Source organism: Balaenoptera physalus (assembly GCF_965194825.1).
Source record: "Balaenoptera physalus genome assembly, chromosome: 10".
NCBI lineage: Eukaryota > Metazoa > Chordata > Mammalia > Artiodactyla > Balaenopteridae > Balaenoptera > Balaenoptera physalus.
In genome coordinates, this window is record NC_138889.1 from 39,289,593 (window position 1) to 39,311,974 (window position 22,382).

The window sequence follows — 22,382 nt, forward strand, 5'->3', positions numbered from 1 at the left end:
AGAAAACTATAAGACACTGATGAAAGAAATTAAAGATGATACAAATAGATGAAGAGATATACCATGTTCTTGGATTGGAAGAATCAACATTGTGAAAATGACTCTTCTCCCCAAAGCAATCTACATATTCAATGCAATCCCTATCAAACTACCACTGGCATTTTTCCCAGAACAAGAACAAAAAAGTTCACAATTTGTATGGAAACACAGAAGACCCCGAATAGCTAAAGCAATCTTGAGAACGAAAAATGGATCTGGAGGAATCAGGCTCCCTGACTTCAGACTATTTTACAAAGCTACAGTAATCAAGACAGTTTGGTACTGGCACAAAAACAGAAACATAGATCAATGGAACAGGATAGAAAGCCCAGAGATAAACCCATGCACATATGGTCACCTTATCTTTGATAAAGGAGGCAAGCATATACAGTGGAGAAAAGACAGCCTCTTCAATAAGTGGTGCTGGGAAAACTGGACAGGTACATGTAAAAGTATGAAATTAGAACACTCCTTAACACCATACACAAAAATGAACTCAAAATGGATTAAAGACCTAAATATAAGACCAGACACTATCAAACTCTTATAGGAAAACATAAGCAGAACACTCTGTGACATAAATCACAACAAGATCCTTTTTGACCCAGCTACTAGAGAAATGGAAATAAAAACACAAATAAACAAATGGGACCTAATGAAACTTAAAAGCTTTTGCACAGCAAAGGAAACCATAAACAAGACCAAAAGACAACACTCAGAATGGGAGAAAATATTTGCAAATGAAGCAACTGACAAAGGATTAATCTCCAAGATTTACAAGCAGCTCATGCAGCTCTATATCAAAAAAGCAAACAACCCAATCCAAAAATGGGTAGAAGACCTAAATAGACATTTCTGCAAAGAAGATATACAGATTGCTAACAGACACATGAAAGAATGCTCAACGTCATTAATCATTAGAGAAATGCAAATCAAAAGTACAATGAGATATCATCTCACACCAGTCAGAATGGCCATCATCAAAAAATCTAGAAACAATAAATGCTGGAGAGGGTGTGGAGAAAAGGGAATCCTCTTGCACTGTTGGTGGGAATGTAAATTGATACAGCCACTATGGAGAACAGTATGGAGGTTCCTTAAAAAACTAAAATTGGGCTTCCCTGGTGGCGCAGTGGTTGAGAATCTGCCTGCCAATGCAGGGGACACGGGTTCGCGCCCTGGTCTGGGAGGATCCCGCGTGCCGCGGAGCGACTATGCCCGTGAGCCACAACTACTGAGCCTGCGCGTCTGGAGCCTGTGCTCCGCAACAAGAGAGGCCGCGATAGTGAGAGGCCCGCGCACCGCGATGAAGAGTGGCCCCCGCTTGCCACAGCTAGAGAAAGCCCACGCACAGAAACGAAGACCCAACACAGCCAAAAATAAATAAAATAAATAAAATTAAAAAAAAAAAAACTAAAATAGAACTACCATACGACCCAGCAATCCCACTACTGGGCATATATCCTGAGAAAACCATAATTCAAAAAGAGTCATGTACCAAAATATTCATTGCAGCTCTATTTACAATAGCCAGGACATGGAAGCAACCTAAGTGTCCATCATCGGAGGAATGGATAAAGAAGATGTGGCACATCTATAAAATGGAATATTACTCAGCCATAAAAAGAAACGAAATGGAGGTATTTGTAGTGAGATGGATGGAGTTAGAGTCTGTCATACAGAGTGAAGTAAGTCAGAAAGAGAAAAACAAATACAGTATGCTAACACATATATATGGAATCTAAGGGGGAAAAAAAGGTCATGAAGAACCTAGTGGCAAGACGGGAGTAAAGACACAAACCTACTAGAGAATGGACTGGAGGATATGGGGAGCAGGAGGGGTAAGTTGTGACAGGGTGAGAGAGTGGCATGGACATATATACACTACCAAATGTAAAATAGATAGCTAGTGGGAAGCAGCCGCATAGCACAGGGAGAACAGCTCGGTGCTTTGTGACCACCTAGAGGGGTGGGATAGGGAGAGTGGGAGGGAGGGAGACACAAGAGGAAAGAGATATGGGAACATATGTATATGTATAACTGATTCACTTTGTTATAAAGCAGAAACTAACACACCATTGTAAAGCAATTATACTCCAATAAAGATGTTAAAAAAAAAAGAAAGAAAGCTGGAGTAGCAATAATCATAGCAGATAAAATAGACTTTAAAATAAAGAATGTTACAAGAGACAAGGAAGGACACTACATAATGATCAAGGGTTCAATCCAAGAAGAAGATATAACATTTATAAATATACCTGCACCCAACATAGGAGCACCTCAATACATAAGGCAGCTGCTAACAGCTATAAAAGAGGAAATCGACAGTAACACAATAATAGTGGGGGACTTTAACACTTCACTTACACCAATGGACAGATCATCCCAAATGAAAATAAATAAGGAAACAGAAGCTTTAAACGACACAATAGACTAAATAGATTTAATTGATATTTATAGGACATTCCATCCAAAAACAGCAGATTACACGTTCTTCTCAAGTGCGCACAGAACATTCTCCAGGATAGATCACATCTTGGATCACTAATCAAGCCTCAGTAAATTTAAGAAAATTGAAATCATATCAAGAATCTTTTCTGACCAGAACACTATGAGATTAGAAATGAATTACAGGCAAAAAAAAAGTAAAAAAAAAAAAAAAAAAAAAACCACTTGGAGGCTAAACAGTATGTTACTAAATAACCAAGAGATTACTGAAGAAATCAAAGAGGAAATCAAAAACTACCTAGAGACAAATGACAATGAAAACGTGACGATCCAAAATCTATGGGATGCAGCAAAAGCAGTTCTAAGAAGGAAGTTTATAGCTATACAAGCCTACCTCAAGAAACAAGAAAAATCAGAAATAAATAATCTAACCTTACACCTAAAGGAACTAGAGAAGGAAGAACAAACAAAACCCAAATTAAGCAGAAGGAAAGAAATCATAAAGATCAGAGCATAAGTAAATGAAATAGAAACAAAGAAAACAATAGCAAAGATCAAAAAAACTAAAAGCTGGTTCTTTGAAAAGATAAACAAAATTGATAAACTATTAGCCAGACTCATCAAGAAAAAGAGGGAAAGACTCAAATCAATAAAATTAGAAATGAAAAAGGAGAAGGTACAACAGACACTGCAGAAATACAAACCATCTTAAGAGACTACTACAAGCAACTCTATGCCGATAAAATGGACAATCTGGAAAAAATGGACAAATTCTTTGAAATGTATAACCTTCCAAGACTGAAGCAGGAAGAAATAGAAAATATGAACAGACCAATCACAAGTAATGAAATTGAAACTGTGATTAAAAATCTTCCAACAAACAAAAGTCCAGGACCAGATGGCTTCACAGGTGAATTCTATCAAACATTTAGAGAAGAGCTAACACCCATCCTTCTCAAACTCGTCCAAAAAATTGCAGGGGAAGGAAGACTCCCAAACTCATTCTATGAGGCCACCATCACCCTGATACCAAAAACAGACAAAGGTACTAGAAAAAAAGAAAATTAGAGATCAATATCACTGATGAATATAGATGCAAAAATCCTTAACAAAATACTAGCAAACAGAATCCAACCACACATTAAAAGGATCATACATCATGATTAAGTGGGATTTATCCCAGGGAGGCAAGGATTCTTCAATATATGCAAATCAATCAATGTGATACACCATATTAACAAATTGAAGAATAAAAACCATATTATCATCTCAATAGATGCAGCAAAAGCTTTTGACAAAATTCAGCACCCATTTATGATAAAAACTCTCCAGAATGTGGGCACACAGGGAACCTACCTCAACATAATAAAGGTCATATATGACAAACCCACAGCAAACATCATTCTCAATGGTGAAAAACTGAAAGCATTTCCTCTAAGATCAGGAACAAGACAAGGATGTCCAGTCTCACCACTATTATTCAACATAGTTTTGGAAGTCCTAGCCAAGGCAATCAGAGAAGAAAAACAAATAAAAGGAATACAAATTGCAAAAGAAGAAGTAAAACTGTCACTGTTTGCAGATGACATGATACTATACATAGAGAATCCTAAAGATGTCAGCTAATCAATGAATTTGGTAAATTTGCAGGATACAAAATTAATGCACAGAAATCTCTTTCATTCCTATACACTAATGATGAAAAATCTGAAAGAGAAATTAAGGAAATTAAGAAATTAAAACACTCCCATTTACCATTGCAACAAAAAGAACAAAATACCTAGGAATAAACCTACCTAGGGAAACAAAAGACCTGTATGCAGAAAACTATAAGACACTGATGAAAGAAATTAAAGATGATACCAACAGATGGAGAGATATAACATGTTCTTGGATTGGAAGAATCAATATTGTGAACATGACTATACTACACAAAGTAATCTACAGATTCAGTGCAATCCCTATCAAATTACCAATGGCATTTTTTACGGAACTAGAACAAAAAATCTTAAAATTTGTATGGAGACACAAAAGACCCCGAAGAGCCAAAGCAGTCTTGCGGGAAAAAAACAGAGTGGGAGGAATCAGACTCCCTGACTTCAGACTATACTACAAAGATACAGTCATCAAGACAATATGGTACTGGCACAAAAACAGGAACATAGATCGATGGAACAGAATAGAAAGCCCAGAAATAAACCCACACACCTATGGTCAACTAATCTATGACAAAGGAGGCAAGGATATACAATGGAGAAAAGACAGTCTCTTCAATAAGTGGTTCTGGGAAAACTGGACAGCTACAGGTAAAAGAATGAAATTAGAACACGCCCTAACACCATACACAAAAATAAACTCAGAATGGTTTCAAGACCTAAATGTAAGACTGGACACTATAAAACTCTTAGAGGAAAACATAGGAAGAACACTCTTTGACATAAATCACAGCAAGATCTTTTTTGATCCACCTCCTAGAGCAATGGAAATAAAAACAAAAATAAACAAATGGGACCTATTGAAACCTAAAATCTTTTGCACAGCAAAGGAAACCATAAACAAGATGAAAAGACAACCCTCAGAATGGGAGAAAATATTTGCAAATGAGGTAAAGGACAAAGGATTAATCTCCAAAATATATAAACAGCTCATGCAGCTCAATATTAAAGAAACAAACAACTCAATCCAAAAATGGGCAGACGACCTAAATAGGCATTTCTCCAAAGAAGACATACATATGACCAGGAAGCACATGAAAAGCTGTTCAACATCACTAATTATTAGAGAAATGCAAGTCAAAACTACAATGAGGTATCACCTCACAGCAGTTAGAATGGGCATCATCAGAATATCTACAGACAACAAATGCTGGAGAGGGTGTGGAGAAAAGGGAATCCTCTTGCACTTTTGGTGGGAATGTAAATTGATACAACCACTATGGAGAACAGTATGGAGGTTCCTTAAAAAACTAAAAATAGAATTACCATATGACCCAGCAATCCCACTACTGGGCATATACCCAGAGAAAACCATAGTTCAAAAAGACACATGCACCCCAATGTTCATTGCAGCACTATTTACAATAGCCAGGTCATGGAAGCAACCTAAAGGCCCATCAACAGACTAATGGATAAAGAAGATGTGGTACATTTATACAATGGAATATTACTCAGCCATAGAAAGGAACGAAATTGGGTCATTTGTTGAGATGTGGATGGATCTAGAGACTGTCATACAGAGTGAAGTAAGTCAGAAAGAGAAAAACAAATATCGTATATTAACACATGTATGTGGATCCTAGAAAAATGGTACAGATGAACCGGTTTGCAGGGCAGAAGTTGAGACACAGTTGTAGAGAACAAACATATGGACACCAGGGGGGGGAAAGCCGTGGGGAGGTGGGGATGGTGGTGTGATTAATTGGGAGATTGGGATTGACATGTATACACTGATGAGTATAAAATTGATGACTAATAAGAACCTGTTGTATAAAAAAATAAATAAAATAAAATTCAAAAAAAAAAAAAGACCAAAATATATGCTGCCAAAAGAGATCTAATTCAGCTTTAAGGACACATATAGATTTAATGTAAAGAGATAAAAATAGATATTCCATGCAAATCAAAACCAAATTAGGACAGGATTATTTATTTTTATTTCAGACAAAATAGACTTTAAGCCAAAGATTATAACAATACACAAATAAGGTCATTTTATAATGATAAAGAACTCAATTAATCAAGAGAATATAACATTTGTAAGTATCTATGCATCCAACACAGGAATACCTAAATATATAAAGCAAATATTAATATATCTGATGGGAGAAACAGAGAGCAATACAATAATAAAGGGAGAGACTTCGATACCCCACTTTCAACAATGGATTGATCATCCAGACAGAGAATCAATAAGGCAACCATTAAACTTAAATGATATATTAGAGAAGATGGACTTAACAGATATATGTAGAACATTTGATCCAACAGCAGCAGAATGTAAATCAAAACCACAGTGAGATATCACCTCACAGCTGTTAGTTGTCTATTATCAAAAAGATAAGAGATAAGTGCTGGCAAGGATCTGAAGAAAAGGGAACATTTGTACACTGTTGGTGGGAATGTAAACTGGCACAGCCATTATAGCCAACAGTATAGAGGTTCTTCAAAAAATTAAAAATAGAAATACTCTATGATTCAGCCATCCTACTCTGGATATATAGCCAAAGGAAACAAAAATAATTATCTCAAAGAGGTTCGTTACTCCCATGTTCATTATAGTATTATTCACAATAGTCAAGGTATAGAAAAAACTAACTGCCCATTTAGTGGAAGAATGGATTAAGAAAATATATACACTGGAATATTGTTCAGCCTTCACAAAGAAGGGAATCCTGTTATTTGCAACAACATGGATGAAACTGGAGGGCACTATGCAAAGTGAAATAAGCCAAACAGAGGAAGATAAAAACTGCATGGTACATGGTGTCGCTTACATGTGCAATCTAAAAAAAAACCAAATCAACCTTACAGAAATAAGTAGCTGGGGGTGAGGGAAATTGGGGAAAAGGTACAAACTTTCAGTTATAAGATGAATAAGGTCTGAGACCTTAATGTATAACATGGTGACTATAGTTGATTACACTGTATTGTATAACTGAAACTTGCTAAGAGAATAGAACTTATATGTTCTCACACACACAAAAAGGTAAGGATCAGAGGTGATGGATGCGTTAATTAACTCAATGTGGGGAGAATCCTTTCCCAATGTTTATGTATATCAAGTCACACATTGTACAGTTTAAATATCTTACCATTTTATTTGTCAATTATACCTCAAAAAGCTCAAAAAAAGAATAATTTGAAAAAAGAAGAAAAACTAAGGGATGACAACACACACTCTCATCCAATAAGTGCATCCAACATAAGTTCCATAATCACTTATACATATACATTTTTTTCTCCTCCTGAGTTTGTCTATTGAGAAATAGACACAGGAGTCAGAGATCAAAAATAAATATTATTATTGATTTTAAAGTAATCATATAATGTGGTTTTAGCTCTGAGTCAAAGACTTGCTCTTACTTTCCCCTGAATTAATCAGAATTGCCCACGGAGGCCTAGGGAGAGCCAGGCAACAGCAGACCTTCCCTGGCAGGCATAAGACCTATATTTCTCAGCTTACCACATGGTCAAGAACAAACCAAAACAGATGTTCTTCAAGATCAAGAAGATCCCATAGAGAGAAGGAAAGAAGATGAGCTATGCATGCCCAGTGTATTCAGCCAATCTCATTTTAATTAGTTGATTCTTCTGTCCCTGGAGGAGGAATGATTAAGGGGACAACGAGAATCCAGGAGTGTTTTCACCCTATGATAGTTTCTCCACATGGGTATTTGGAAGTGGGAAATAATTTTCCCACTCCCAATAGTGGGTGTTGTTCCTCCAAGAACATCAATCTATGATTAAATGACATTTGGAAAGCAATAGTAAAGTGAAATTATAAAAAAGAATGTATCATTAAAGGTAGGGTAGTTTATTCTAGGGAACAAATAACCTGATAAATCTCAATGGTTAAAGTGGCCTTCATTTTATTTCTTGATCCCTCTGCATTTCCATCATTGGTCAGCTGGGAGGTTGGCCCTGATTCCTGCCATTGCCATGGCTAGGGGACCCTAGGAATTAGCTTAGGTGTTGAATATCCATAGGCGTCTGTTTCCCCAATTTATGATTTCTCTATATAATTGCTATATTAAAAGTATGGCAGTCCATCAGCTTATTCAATTTTTGGCAACAACAAATAACTAAAGCCATAAAACATAGAAGATCCTGATTTTAGCAAGAAGCCATGAGCTTCTTCCCATAATACTGGATTTCAGGCTAACTACTTCAGTCTCGGCCTCCCACAAAAAGTTGTTGTGTTGAGGCATAACCAATCTGCTCCTTTATTCCAAATTGCATCTTAATGGAAGGTGCTTTACCATGAGAGAAATTATAAACTTTTGTCATGCAAAAAGTACACATCAAAAGATACTAGCAAAAGCCTGCATCATCATTTCTTCAACATCTTTGGCTCTTTGGGGTCCCATTCTTATTTCCTACTATGATTTTTATCTTCCTCTATTTAATTGCACAAGATTCAGAGCAAGAAAGAGAATTTGAATTTTTCAAATATTAGGTTTGTGATAATCTGGCCCTCAGTTGTCTGAGGTCACTGGCCACAGGTAGAAATGGTTTGTCTTTACAAAGTTAAATGCATCTTCTTTCTGCTTTCAAATGGTTCAATTATACCAATGTTTGTCTATTTCTTACTAGAACTTATCAAAACCCTCAAGAATTTGCCAACACATGCTAGCAACCTAAGGTTTTTCTAATATGTACTTCAGAACCCCAGGTTCTATAAGCCTAATTTCCAAAGTATGAGAGGTGATTCATTAATATACCGTTTACTTGGCTACAAAAGAAGCTTCCAACCAGCAATAGCATGATCTTCACTGTCCACAACCCTAACTCAACTCAGCCAGCTCTGTATTTCAGTTTCTGTTGCTTGTAACACTTCGAGGTAGCAATTTATAATGTGTTTATGAGAAATAAAAATAACTCCAATGAGATAAATAATGAAGGGTTTTTTGTTTATTTCTTATCCTTAGAAATCCAAGGTATGTTTACTTTTAGGCAAGATTGGGTCTAAGTGCTTAAAAACATTGTCAGGATCTATCTGTATCTCTCTCTCTTTTTGTCACTTTTCTTGGTATCGGTTTCATTCTCTATCATTGCGGATGAACTTCCTCTATGAACCTTGAGGAAAGATCCACCAACTGCTCCAAGCTTACAGTGGCCATCTCTGTAAACCCAGCAAGAGGAGCTTCTTAAGGCCAGCAAACACATATCAACTCCTGGGAATGATGTTTGTTACCCTGCTGGGGTAGGCAGAATATCAACCCCCAAACATCCCTAATCTCTAGAATTTGTAAATATGTTCCCTTACATGACAAAAGGGATTTTGCAGATGTGGTTAAGGTTAAGAGTCTATATATGTGGAGATTATCCTGAATTATCCCAGTGGGCCCAATACAAATCACATGAAGTCTTAAAAAGTAAGAGGAAGGTGGATAAGTAGGTCAGAGAGATTGTACATGGTAGATGTAAGATTTGATGCCCTTCTTCTGGTTCTGAGATGTAGGGAGCTATGTGCAAAAACTAAGAAGAGGCCTCCAGAGCTACGGGGAGCCCTAAACTGACAGCTAACAAGGGAACTGAGAGTTCAGCCCTACAATTGGATGGAACTGAATTCTGCTAACAACTGAATGAGCATGGATGTGGATTCTCTCCAAGCCTATAGAAGGGAATCCCTTAATTTTAGCTCAGTGAGACCTATACTGGATTTCTAATCTATAAAATCATATCATAATAATTTCACATTGTTTTAAATTTGCATAATTTGTTACAGCAGCAGTAGATGATGAATACATCCACTTAGGTCATGAGCCCACCCCTTGGACAATTACTCTTTGCCATAGAGACTGGTCAAGCCCAGATTACCTACATATCTCTGTAGCCAGAAAGAGGTATAATATTATTATTGACCACTTGATTCAAAGTACACGAGATACGGGAAGAGGGGAAGAACTGAAGTCCAAGCAAAACAAGGAAATATCCTCCCCCTTTACTACGCTATGTTGTCATTTAATCTATTACCATATTTTGCTACTACCTTCACAGTGTTTTTTTGAAGCGTGGCTTTTTCCTCTTCATCTTTACCAACAAATGGCTGGTCTGCACTGATTAGCAGTATTTTTAACATGAGCATAGAAAGAATGATCAAACGAGAGATAATTGTTACACATTCTCTAATTTTGGTCCTATTTTAATATTCAAAACAATCTTCATGGGCTTCCCTGGTGGCGCAGTGGTTGGGAGTCTGCCTGCCAGTGCAGGGGACACGGGTTCGAGCCCTGGTCTGGGAGGATCCCACATGCTGCGGAGCGACTGGGTCCGTGGGCCACAACTACTGAGCCTGCGCGTCTGGGGCCTGTGCTCCGCAGCAAGAGAGGCCGCGATAGTGAGAGGCCCGCGCACCGCGATGGGGAGTGGCCCTCGCTTGCCGCAGCTGGAGGAAGCCCTCGCACAGAAGCGGAGACCCAACACAGCCAAAGATAAATAAATAAATAAATAAATTTATAAAAAAAAAAAAAAAAAACAATCTTCATTTTGTAAATATTTCATCATTTTCAGATATTATAAAATTAACTAAAGCAAATCTTCAAATTTAGAATAATCAATCTAAGAGTCTCAGGTCTCTCATATTTACGAGGAAAGCGCAGTCTTCCAATACTAAAGCTCTTGTTATAAATCCACTTTAGCAGTGGTCAAATAAAATACACCCCCTCATACAACATATGAACCACTCATTTGCTGTGTCTCATCCCTGGTGTACAGTTTCCACAAGGCCGAATACAGTACTACCAATAGAGCAGGAGCTCAGCATATGCAGCAGATAAAGATAATGATGGTAATACTGACAAGAATCAAATAGTCATGTCTGCCATATTGTTCCTTAGCTACAGCTGCATTAGAAATTCTAAATAACATTAAGTCTTGCCTCACTGGAAAAATATACAGCTATGGATTTCCAACCAGAGAACTTCAAAAGAATTATCATCACTACTGCAGAACTTTTTTAATGTAGTCATAAAGCTAAGAGAAGTCAATTAGGTCTAGTACTTCAGTAATGGTTCCACAAATCACATTTACAGCCAACCCCACAACGAGTGTGATACGAAGAAACACCATTTAGAAAGACAAGTTTTGACACACTAATATCATGGCATTGCAGAAACTGTGGGGGTAATTAATTTTCACTTGTACATGATGAATCCAAGCAAAACTCCAAAAACCATTTGGCCAATTACTAACTCTTTAGGGCAATGAAGCCTTTGCAGAAAGCTTGAGTTTATATTACTGGTATGATCAAAGCTTTAATGAAATTGCTGCATGGCAGAAACTACTGGACTATTAAGAGAAAACTACAAAAATAAATGAGTGCCTAGCTCTGAATCTACAAAAAATAGGAGCCTCTGGTTTTCTTTGACTGTCTATTAATTTCTCATGAGAGAGCCCCATGTGACATTGCTCTGACAAATTTCACTGAAGCATGTTTTCTCTTCTGCAAATTAGTAATGCAAAGTCCTGCATGTGATCTTCCTAATGGGATTTTGTATCCCACTGTTCTTTATTATTATTTTAAGAGGAGTATGCGTTTTTCTCATTCTCAAGAGTAATGATTGGACTAGTTGGGGTTCTTTTATGGATATCGCAGTATATAACCCAATAGGTGTCAGGAAGAATTCATGCTGTGTTGCAGCTCCACAAGTATCCATCCACCACTACTACTTGTGTTGTGATGTTGTAAAACTCACAGTGAAATCTAAATGGTACAGTAAACTAACAATTTAGTGAGAGACTTAACTTTCTATTCTTCCTGAATAAAACCATTACAGCCTTAGGTATCATATAACTCTTTAAAACAGGCATTCTTAACAGTTCATTCACATGCCCAGCTCAATCAGTCATTTCCTTTCTTATACTTTCTTTGAGAAATTCAATGGAAGTACTGATTAAAGATGCAAAACACAGTGAAAATAAAATATGAACCCATAAACTTAAATTTGATCATAAAAGTTCTAGGTTCCTGTTAGCTCTACTTTCAAAATAGACACAGAATTTCACCACTTTTCCCTACCTTCCCAGATAGATCCCAAGTGCAAGCCACCATCATCAATTACTTGGATTATTTCAAGAGCTTCTTAACTGATCACATGTTTCTGTCCTTCTTCCCATCTCAAACAATCGATTCTCAATAGAGCAACCAGAGTGATGCTATTAAAACTCAAATCAAATCATGTCTCTCCTTTGTCCAAAAACATATGATGTTTCAGTATTTCACTGGGATAAAAATCTAGAGTCCATATGATGGTTTTCAAGGCTCTATATAATCTGGTCCTCCTTACCCCTCTACTGTTTATTATCATTCTCCTCTTCAGTCAACCCAAGCCAGTCAAACAGGGCCCCTTTGCTATTTCTCAAACAAGCAGGCATGCTTCTGCCTTATGGCTCAGCATTTCTTTTTCTCTGTACCTAGGAGTTTTACACATGGCAAATTCTCTCACTTATTCTAGATCTTTTCTCAGATATCATCTTTCTAATAATGAAAGCACTCCTGTGCTCCCCTTTATGAATTTCAACTGCCACTTTTTGCATTTTCTCTCTCTCTCTCTTCTCTCCCTTAGTTTTCTCCATGGCACTTATCTTCATCAGTCACAATATATATTTTACTTATTTATTTCCTTTATTATCTCTATCTCAGCCACTACCCCACCAGAATGTAGATTCCACAAAAGAAGAAATTTTAAAATTTATCTGTTTTATTTACTGTTGTATCCACAGTAAATGAATATAATCAGCGATAAGAAATCTACAGCTATAGCTATGTTTCTTCACTGTGGTTATGTCTACATACAAGATAAAAGCAACCCAAATGAAAATTCAACACTCAACCAGTTATCAATGCCAACAACGCACCCAGCAATCTGGGGTTGCAATGATGAGAAGAGTGACCTGTTAGCTGTTTTCATGGAAACATATTCAAGGGATTTATACAGTGGTAGGAAAATATATTGAATTATTAATTTTCACTTCTTGTTTTGAGAAAGATAAAAAAAGTAAAAGATATTTTACCCTTCCTATATGCAAAAAAGTCAAGGTTTTCTTTTTTTAGAGAGTGTGATTGGCTTTTGTATTGTGCAGCTAGAAACAGACATTGCCAGTCACCCAGAAAAAGTTTTCTCTATTGTTTGAGAGCTAAAGTCCTATTCAGAGGAAGAAGAAAGGACCTGATTCTGAGAGCTGAAAGGAAAAAGGGTGATTTGTAGACATGTGCACATTGCCATGAATAGTGCAGACTTATGTCCTCCTTGCATTTGGTTACCAACATTCGGTAACAGATGATGGGCATGGCTGGCAATTAAGCACCAAAAAGTCATGAGAATGAATGAAGTTGTACACAGCCCAATTATCAGGCAATGGAGAGAACTACTTTAAGGAGTGTCTTTAAACACACTCAGGCTATCAGTGTCCAGATGATGACAAAGGACAAGCCCAACAGTAGCATCAAGCAACAGATGAAGCAAAGTAATAACAAACACGACCAAGGAATAAAAAGAAGTTTCTAATTTGCTTTATAAACACTCTGCTAGCTGCCTCCCAATGCCAGATTGTTATGAAAACTAGGTAGTGAGAAAGAAACTCTAAAACTAAAATTGAGATTTAATTTTTCACCATGTTAACAATTGGGGCCTCAGGGCCAAATTTAAATTAATTTAGAGTAAAGAAACTAATATTCCCTTCTCTTGCCCTCAAAGGTTATAGAGAATTTTATACTTGCTGCTCATTGAGAACATACTCAACATTACTAAAAATATTCCTACAGATCATAGCTGCACTATGAACTAATCATAACTCCTGCAATTTGAGCTTAATGGTTTTTAAACCATAGCAAAGACCATGTTGAAAAAATAATTCAGACAGATGAGAAATGATAATAACCACTTTTAACTTTGAGATTAATAAGAAGAAGAAGAAACAAGTATAAGTGGACCATGATGAGATTCAGTTTAAAGAGAGATTTTTATGAATGTTTACCAACACCCTTAGGTAGATATAAATTGAGAGCAGAATATTCAAAAGGGAGAGGGAGCAAACATATCACTGAAGATGGTTTTTTAAGGTGCTATTCTCAGGTTCTGAATTTCTAAGAGAGAACATTTTCCTGAAGAAGGAATTGGCAGATGCCATGGATATGGGAACACTGTAATGTCTCAAGCATGAATGTAAACTCAGTTAAAATCTAATTTTTAAAACAATGTGTTGCAAAAATACCTTCAGCCTCCAATATAAACAATGAATTTCTAGAAATGATGGTATTTTCTGGGGATGGAAAGCCAGTTCCAAAAGAAGAGATATTTGAGTCTTGGAGAGGGCCTATTACTCAGGTGCTATAGTAGCAACTCTTAAACAAGGCCATGTGTCTGCTACCTTCAGAAGCAGATTGCTATAGGGACACAGCTTCTAAGCATTCTATTACAGCTCTAGGTGTGCCTGGCTGAATTCTCTGAGCACTTTAGATCCAGCTTTGGTCATATTGAAAACAAGAGAGCAGTACAGATCAGCTTCCTGAATTACCATCCAAATGAAAATGAAAATGTATCTGCATTTAACTGATACTAAAAACTGATTCAGAGAACACTGGCCACAAAATGCTCAGAATCATTTAACCAGAATAAGAAGGGATGTTCAGGAATAACAGCCCTGATTTTGCCAGCTACAGCAGATGGCAACTGAACAAGGCAGTGAAAAGTCATGGCTGCTCTGAATGTCCTTCTGTAGGTCCCCTAAGAGCTCACTTCACAAGGAAGGCAAATCTGGTACCTTGACAAATAAGATCTGCTATCGATATTGTGCCTGGGAAACACACACACATACAGACAGACACACACACACACACACACACACACAGCTCTGTGAATCAGAAGAGAAAACCTAAACACAAAGTGAAGGTAAAAAAGAACACTGCTCAGGTGCAAAGGTAAAACACTTCAAAGATAATCACTACCACTACATGTTTAAGAAGCTAAAGTACCTCTTTGGCTTTGTGGACTCATAAAGAGAACACTAAACAAGTATTGTAAAGCTAAAATATACTTAGTGGATATTGATAAACCAGAGAGGGATGAGGGAAAAGATTCAAACTGGTCCTGCAAGGGATTAGACTTTCTGGCACATCTTCATTTCTACATATGACTCAGGAACTAGAAAAGGAAGAGGCCAAAAGATCCACCGAATTTAAAAAATGCCAATTTGAGACAAAGGTTGGTAGTGGCAAAACTTTCCCTTTCCAACCATTAAAGGATTCGTGGCAGGACAGCCCATGTCAGATTTCAGGAGGATAAGAAATAAGATCCCCAAATATAAACAGGGGCTGAAGAGCTTGGACAAGGAAGATAAAGAGGGCATAGCTGTAAACTGCATCTAAATTAGTTTTCTGATAGCTTTTAAGTCTAAGACATCTAATACTATAAAGAAGGTCTCTCCAAATGCAATTCAGCTTATCTAACTTTATTCTTGAAGGTAACTTCACATACTCAAATTTTAGAATACTCAGAGAGAATATAAAACATACCTGAGACATTGCTTTACTTATGAGAATAACTGCTTATGGAAAGCAGATGCACAAGTATCTGAGCCACACTCATAAAAGAGACAACTCAGTGGGAAAACTATTTTTAAAGCACAAAAATTTACTTGGGGAACATTCAGAGGATGATTTATTTAGACAAAAATTGTGTTTTATCCTCCCTGCTATAAAAAGTCAAAAATAAGCGGTATCAGACCTTCCCCATTCTAAATCAGTGACCAGACCATGTGCCCAGAATCTAGCCTCTCTAACCCAAGGACCTTGACAAACATTATGTGAGAGAACCAACCACATGGAGGAAAATATCCCCAGTTCCTGCCATCAGATCTTGTTTGAGAGTTGGTAGTTCATCAGAAGGTACTGGTACAAAAAGTAGTTCAAAGATATGGGGAAAAAAAGGACTCAGATTTGTAGGAAAAGGTTGAGATTCTCCAGGACAATGAGGAAAGAAGGTACCAGATTTCCAGGGAATAATGAAGAACCATACCTTATCTGCAGAGATGAGAGATCAATGTGGGTTACTGGTGAGGGTTTGCCCCTAAACACAAGGCCTGGACAGTATCCATGGTGTTCTCTGATAGAAATTTATAATCACAGGGAAGACCATTTGGAAGGAAACCTTTAAGTCCACTCTGAGGAAGGTGGAGGGCCAGGCTGGACAGTGGTATTGTGTAAGATCTTTTAAGAGGTACAAACTACTATGTTAAAAATTAATAAGAGGGAGTGGAGTCAAACGGCAGACTAGGAGGACATGGAGTTCACATCTCCACACAACTAAGGCACCTACCAGGCACTGGTGGTGGATCACGGAGAGCTAAGGGGATGGGAGGAACCCCCGAGTGACTGAGTAGGACATGTAGGGGAGGGAGGGAGAGGAGGAGTGGAGGCGGGATGGGACTGGTGCCCCTGAGGGGTGGCTGGCAGAAAGGAGTGGTCCCCACACCCAGAGGGACCCACCCACAGTTAGGGGATCAGTGACAAGGGAGACCCTTGGGAGAGTAGAGAATTGGAAGGGAGCACGGCCAGGGTTCCCCTGCCCACTTGGGCCCTGGGGAGCCCATTGAGGTCCCAGGCCTAATCCTCCACTCTCTGAGGCTCCCTCCAGCTGCACTGAGCTTAAGCCCTGCACACACACACCCACCCAGGGCCTTACTTCTACACGCCGTACTCTGACACCCCATCTGACCGCACTGGGCCTAAAGCCCACGCACACATCCCCACCCAGAGCCTTACCTCTGAACTCTGAACTCTGCACTCTGAGGCCCCTCTCCAGCTGTGCTGCTTTTCCCTGCCATGAGGGTCCTGAGCTTAGGCCCCACCCCCAAGGCCTTTTCTGACCACGTGGGTCCTGAGGCTAGGCCCTACCCCCACCTAAGCTCCACCCCTTGCCAAAGCTCCGCCCTCCACAGCCAAGGTCTTTTCCGGCCTTTTTTTTTTTTTAGGTTGTTGTTCTGTTTTACCTTATTGTTTTTGATTCATTAATATTTTTATTTTTTCTAATAGCATTTTTATTTTTCTCATTTTATTTTATTCTAATATTTTGTTATTCTTCTACTCCTTTTGGTTTGTTTCCCTTTTTTTTCTTTTTTCCATTGTGGTTCTGTTTTATCTTGTTGTAGTTGTTTCACTTATATTTTTATTTTTCCTAATATATTTTTTATTTTTATAATTTATTTTATTTTTTTCTTTGTTATTATACTGCTCCTTTTTTTTTTCCTTCTCTTTTCTCAGGTCTCATGGCATGTGGGATCTTAGTTCCCAGCCCAGGGCCTGGGACTGAGCTCCTGTGGTGGGAGTGCTGAGTCTAAACCACTGGACTAACAGAGAAACTCAGACCCCAGGGAATATTAATTGGAGTGAGGTCTCCTGCAGGTCCTTATGTCAGAACCAAGACCTGGCTCTACCCAACTGCATGCAAACTCCAGTGCAGGATACCTCAGGCCAAACAACCAGTAGACAGGAATACAGCCCCCCCCCATCAAACAAAATGAGATGACAAAAAAATATGTTGCTGATGAAGGAACAAGGTAAAAAACTACAAAACCAAATAAATGAAGAGGAAATAGGCAACTTACCCGAAAAAAAATTCAGAGTAATGATAGTAAATATGATCCAAAATCTTGGAAATAGAATGCAAGCATGGATTGAGAAAATACAAGAAATGTTTAACAAAGACCTAGAAGAACTAAAGAACAAACAAACAGTCATAAACAACACAATAACTGAAACGAAAAATACACTAGAAGGAATCAATAGCGGAATAACTGAGGCAGAAGAGCGAATAAGTGAGCTGGAAGATAGAAAGGTGGAAATAACTGCCAAGGAGCAGGATAAAAAAACAAAAGAATAAAAAGAATCAAGGACAGTCTCAAAGACGTCTGGACAACATTAAATGCACCAACATTCGAATAATAGGGGTCCCAGAAGAAGAAGAGAAAGGGAAAGGGTCCAAGAAAATATTTGAAGAGACTATAGTCAAACACTTCCTTAACATAGGAAAGGAAATAGCCACCCAAGACCAGAAAGAACAGAGAGTCCCATACAAGATAAAACCTAGGAGAAACACACCATCACACATATTAATCAAACTAACAAAAATTAAATTCAAAGAAAAAATATTTATAGCAGCAAGGGTAAAGCAACAAATAACATACAAGGGAATCACTCTAAGGTTATCAGCTGATTTTTCAGCAGAAACTCTGCAGGCAAGAGGGGAGTGGCAGGATATATTTAAAGTGATGAAAGGGAAAAACCTACAACAAAGATCACTCTACCCAATAAGGATCTCATTCAGACTCAAAGGAGAAATCAAAAGTTACAGACAAGCAAAACTTAAGAGAAGTCAGCACCACCAAACCAGCTTTACAACAAATGCTAAAGGAACTTCTCTAGGCAGGAAACACAAAAGAAGAAAAAGACCCACAAAAACAAACCCAAGTCAATTAAGAAAATGGTAATACGAACATACATATCAATAATAACCTTAAATGTAAATGGATTAAATGTTCCAACCAAAAGACACAGACTGGCTGAATGGATACAAAAACAAGACCCATATATATGCTGTCTACAAGAGACCCACTTCAGATCTAGGGACACATACACACTGAAAGTGAAAGGATGGAAAAAGATACTCCATGCAAATGGAAATCACAAGAAAGCTGGATTAGCAATACTCATAACAGATAAAATAGACTTTAAAATAAAGACTGTTACAAGAGATAAGGAAGGACACTACATAATGATCAAGGGATCAGTCCAAGAAGAAAACATAACAATTGTAAATATTTATGCACCCAACATAGGAGCACCTCAATACATAAGGCAAATGCTAACAGCCATAAAAGGGAAAAGTGACAGTAACACAATAGTGGGGGACTTTAACACCTCACTTACACCAATGGATAGATCATCCAGACAGAAAATAAATAAGGAAACTCAAATTTTAAATTACACAATAGACTAGATAGACATAATTCATAGTTATAGGACATTCCCCCTGAAAATGGAAGAATACACTTTCTTCTCAAGTGCACACGGAACATTGTCCAGGATAGATCACATCTTGGGTCACACATCAAGACTTGGAAAATTTAAGAAAATTGAAATCATATCAAGCATCTTATCCCACCACAACACTATGAAATTAGTAATCAATTACAGGAAAACAAACTGTAAAAAACACAAACACATGGAGGCTAAACAGTGCGCTGCTAAATAACCAAGAGAACAATGAAGAAATCATAGAAAAAAATTTTTTAAATACCTAGAAAAAAAAGACAACAAAAACAGGATGATACAAAACCTATGGGAAACAGCAATTCAAGCTCACCTCAAGAAACAAGAAAAATCTCAAATAAACAATCTAACCTTACACCTAAAGCAACTAGAAAAAGAAGAACAAAGAAAACCCAAAGTTAGTAGAAGGAAAGAAATCATGAAGATCAGAGCAGAAGTAAATGAAATAGAAACGAAGGAAACAATAGCAAAGATCAGTAAAATTAAAACTTAGCTCTTTGAGAAGATAAACAAAATGGATAAACCTTTAGTCAGACTCATCAAGAAAAAAAGGGAGAGGACTCAAAGCAATAAAATTAAAAATGAAAAAGGAGAAACTACAACTGGCACCACAGAAATACAAAGGATCATAAGACACTACTACAAGCAACTATATGCCAATAAAATGGACAACCTGGAGGAAATGGACAAATTCTTGGAAAGGTACAACTTTCCACGACTGAACCAGGGAGAATTAGAAAATATAAACAGACCAATCACAAGTAATGAAATTGCAACTGTAATTAAAAAACCTTCCAACAAACAAAAGTCCAGGACCAAATGGCCTCACAGGCAAACTCTATCAAACATTTAGAGAAGAGCTAACACCTATCCTTCTCAAACGCTTCCAAAATATAGCAGAGGGAGGAACACTCCCAAACTCATTCTATGAGGCCACCATCACCCTGATACCAAAACCAGAAAAAGATAGCACAGAAAAAGAAAATTACAGACCAGTAACACTGATGAACATAGACGCAAAAATCCTCAACAAAATCCTAGCAAACAGAATCCAAAAACACATTAAAAGGATCATACACCATGATCAAGTGGGATTTATCCCAGGGATGCAAGGATTCTTCAATATACGCAAATCAATCAATGTGATACACCATATTAACAAATTAAAGAAAAAAACATATGATCATCTCAATAGATGCAGAAAAAGTTTTTGACAAAATTCAACACCTATTTATGATAAAAACTTCCCAGAAAGTGGGCATAGCGGGAACCTATCTCAACATAGTAAAGGCCACATACAACAAACCCACAGCAAACATCATTCTCAATAGTAAAAACTGAAAGCATTTCCTGTAAGATCAGGAACAAGACAAGGATATCCACTCTTGCCACTCTTATTCAACATAGTATTGGAAGTCCTAGCCAAGGAATCAGAGAAGAAAAAGAAATAAAAGGAATACAAATTGGAAAAGAAAAAGTAAAACTGTCATCGTTTGCAGATGACATCATACTTTACATAGAAAATCCTAAAGATACGACCAGAAAGATACTAGAACTAATCAATGAATTTGGCAAGGTTGCAGGATACAAAATTAATGCACAGAAATTCCTTGCATTCCTATACACTAAAAATGAAAGATCAGAAAGAGGAATTAAGGGAACAATCTGGCTTACCATCACATCAGAAAGCATAAAATACCTAGGAATAAACCAGCCTAAAGAGAAAAAAGACCTGTACTCAGAAGACTATAAAACACTGATGAAAGAAATCAAAGATGACACAAACAGATGGAAAGATATACCATGCTCCTGAATTGGAAGAGTCAACATTGTGAAAATGACTATATTACCCAAAGCAATCTACAGATTCAATGCGATCCCTATCAAATTAACAATGGCATTTTTCACAGAATTAGAGCAAAAATTTTACAATTTGTATGGAAACACAAAAGACACTGAATCATCAAAGCAATCTTGAGAAAGAAAAATGGATCTGGAAGAATCAGGCTCCCTGACTTCAGACTATACTACAAAGATACAGTCATCAAAACATTTTGGTGCTGGCACAGAAACAGAAATATAGATCAATGAAACAGGATAGAAAGCCCAGAGATAAACCCACTCACCTATGGTCACCTAATCTATGACAAAGGAGGCAAGAATACACAATGGAAAAACGACATTCTCTTCAATAAATGATGCTGGGAAAACTGGACAGCTACATGTAAAAGAATGTAATTAGAACACTCCCTAAAATTATACACAAAAATAAACTCAAGATGGATTAAAGATCTAAATGTAAGGCCGAATACTACAAAACTCTGAGAGGAAAACATAGGCAGAACACTCTATGACATAAATCACAGCAAGATCCTTTTTGACCCACCTCACAGAGAAATGGAAATAAAAACAAAAATAAACATATGGGACCTAGTGAAACTTAAAAGCTTTTGCACAGCAAAGGAAACCATAAACAAAATGGAAAGAAAACACACAGAATGGTAGAAAATATTTGTAAGCGAAGCGACCAACAAGGGATTAGTCTCCAAAATTCACAAACAATACATGCAGCTCAATATCAAAAAACAAACAACACAATCAAAAAATGGGTGGATGACCTAAATAGACATTTTACCAGAGAAGACATACAGATGGCCCAGAGGCACATGAAAAGATGCTCAACATCACTAATTATTAGAAAAATGCAAATCAAAACTACAATGAGGTGTCACCTCACACTGGTCAGAATGGCCATCATCAAAAAATCTACAAACAGTAAATGCTGGAGAGGGTGTGGAGAAAAGGTAACCCTCTTGCACTGATGGTGAGAATGCAAATTGGTACAGCCACTATTTAGAACAGTGTAGAGGTTGCTTAAAAAACTAAAAATAGAACTACCATATGATCCAGCAATTCCATGACTGGGCATACACCCTGAGAAAACCATAATTCAAAAAGAGTCATGTACCACAATGTTCATTGCAGCACTATTTACAATAGCCAGCACATGGAAACGACCTAAATGTCCATCGATAGATGAATGGATAAAGAAGATGTGATACATATATACAATGGAATATTACTCAGCCATAAAAAGAAATGTAATTGTGTCATTTGTAGAGATGTGG

General features: G+C 37.4%; 1 long non-coding RNA gene across 1 annotated transcript in view; it reads left to right on the forward strand.

Moving 5' to 3' along the window:
* Window positions 1-1,590: 1,590 nt before the first annotated feature.
* The window catches only part of LOC309636730, a 172,345-nt gene continuing 151,553 nt past the window's right edge, over window positions 1,591-22,382 (forward strand). Inside the window, exon 1 of the long non-coding RNA XR_014250184.1 lies at window positions 1,591-2,073. This is a non-coding gene — a long non-coding RNA (uncharacterized lncRNA). The remainder of the gene's footprint in view (window positions 2,074-22,382) is intronic.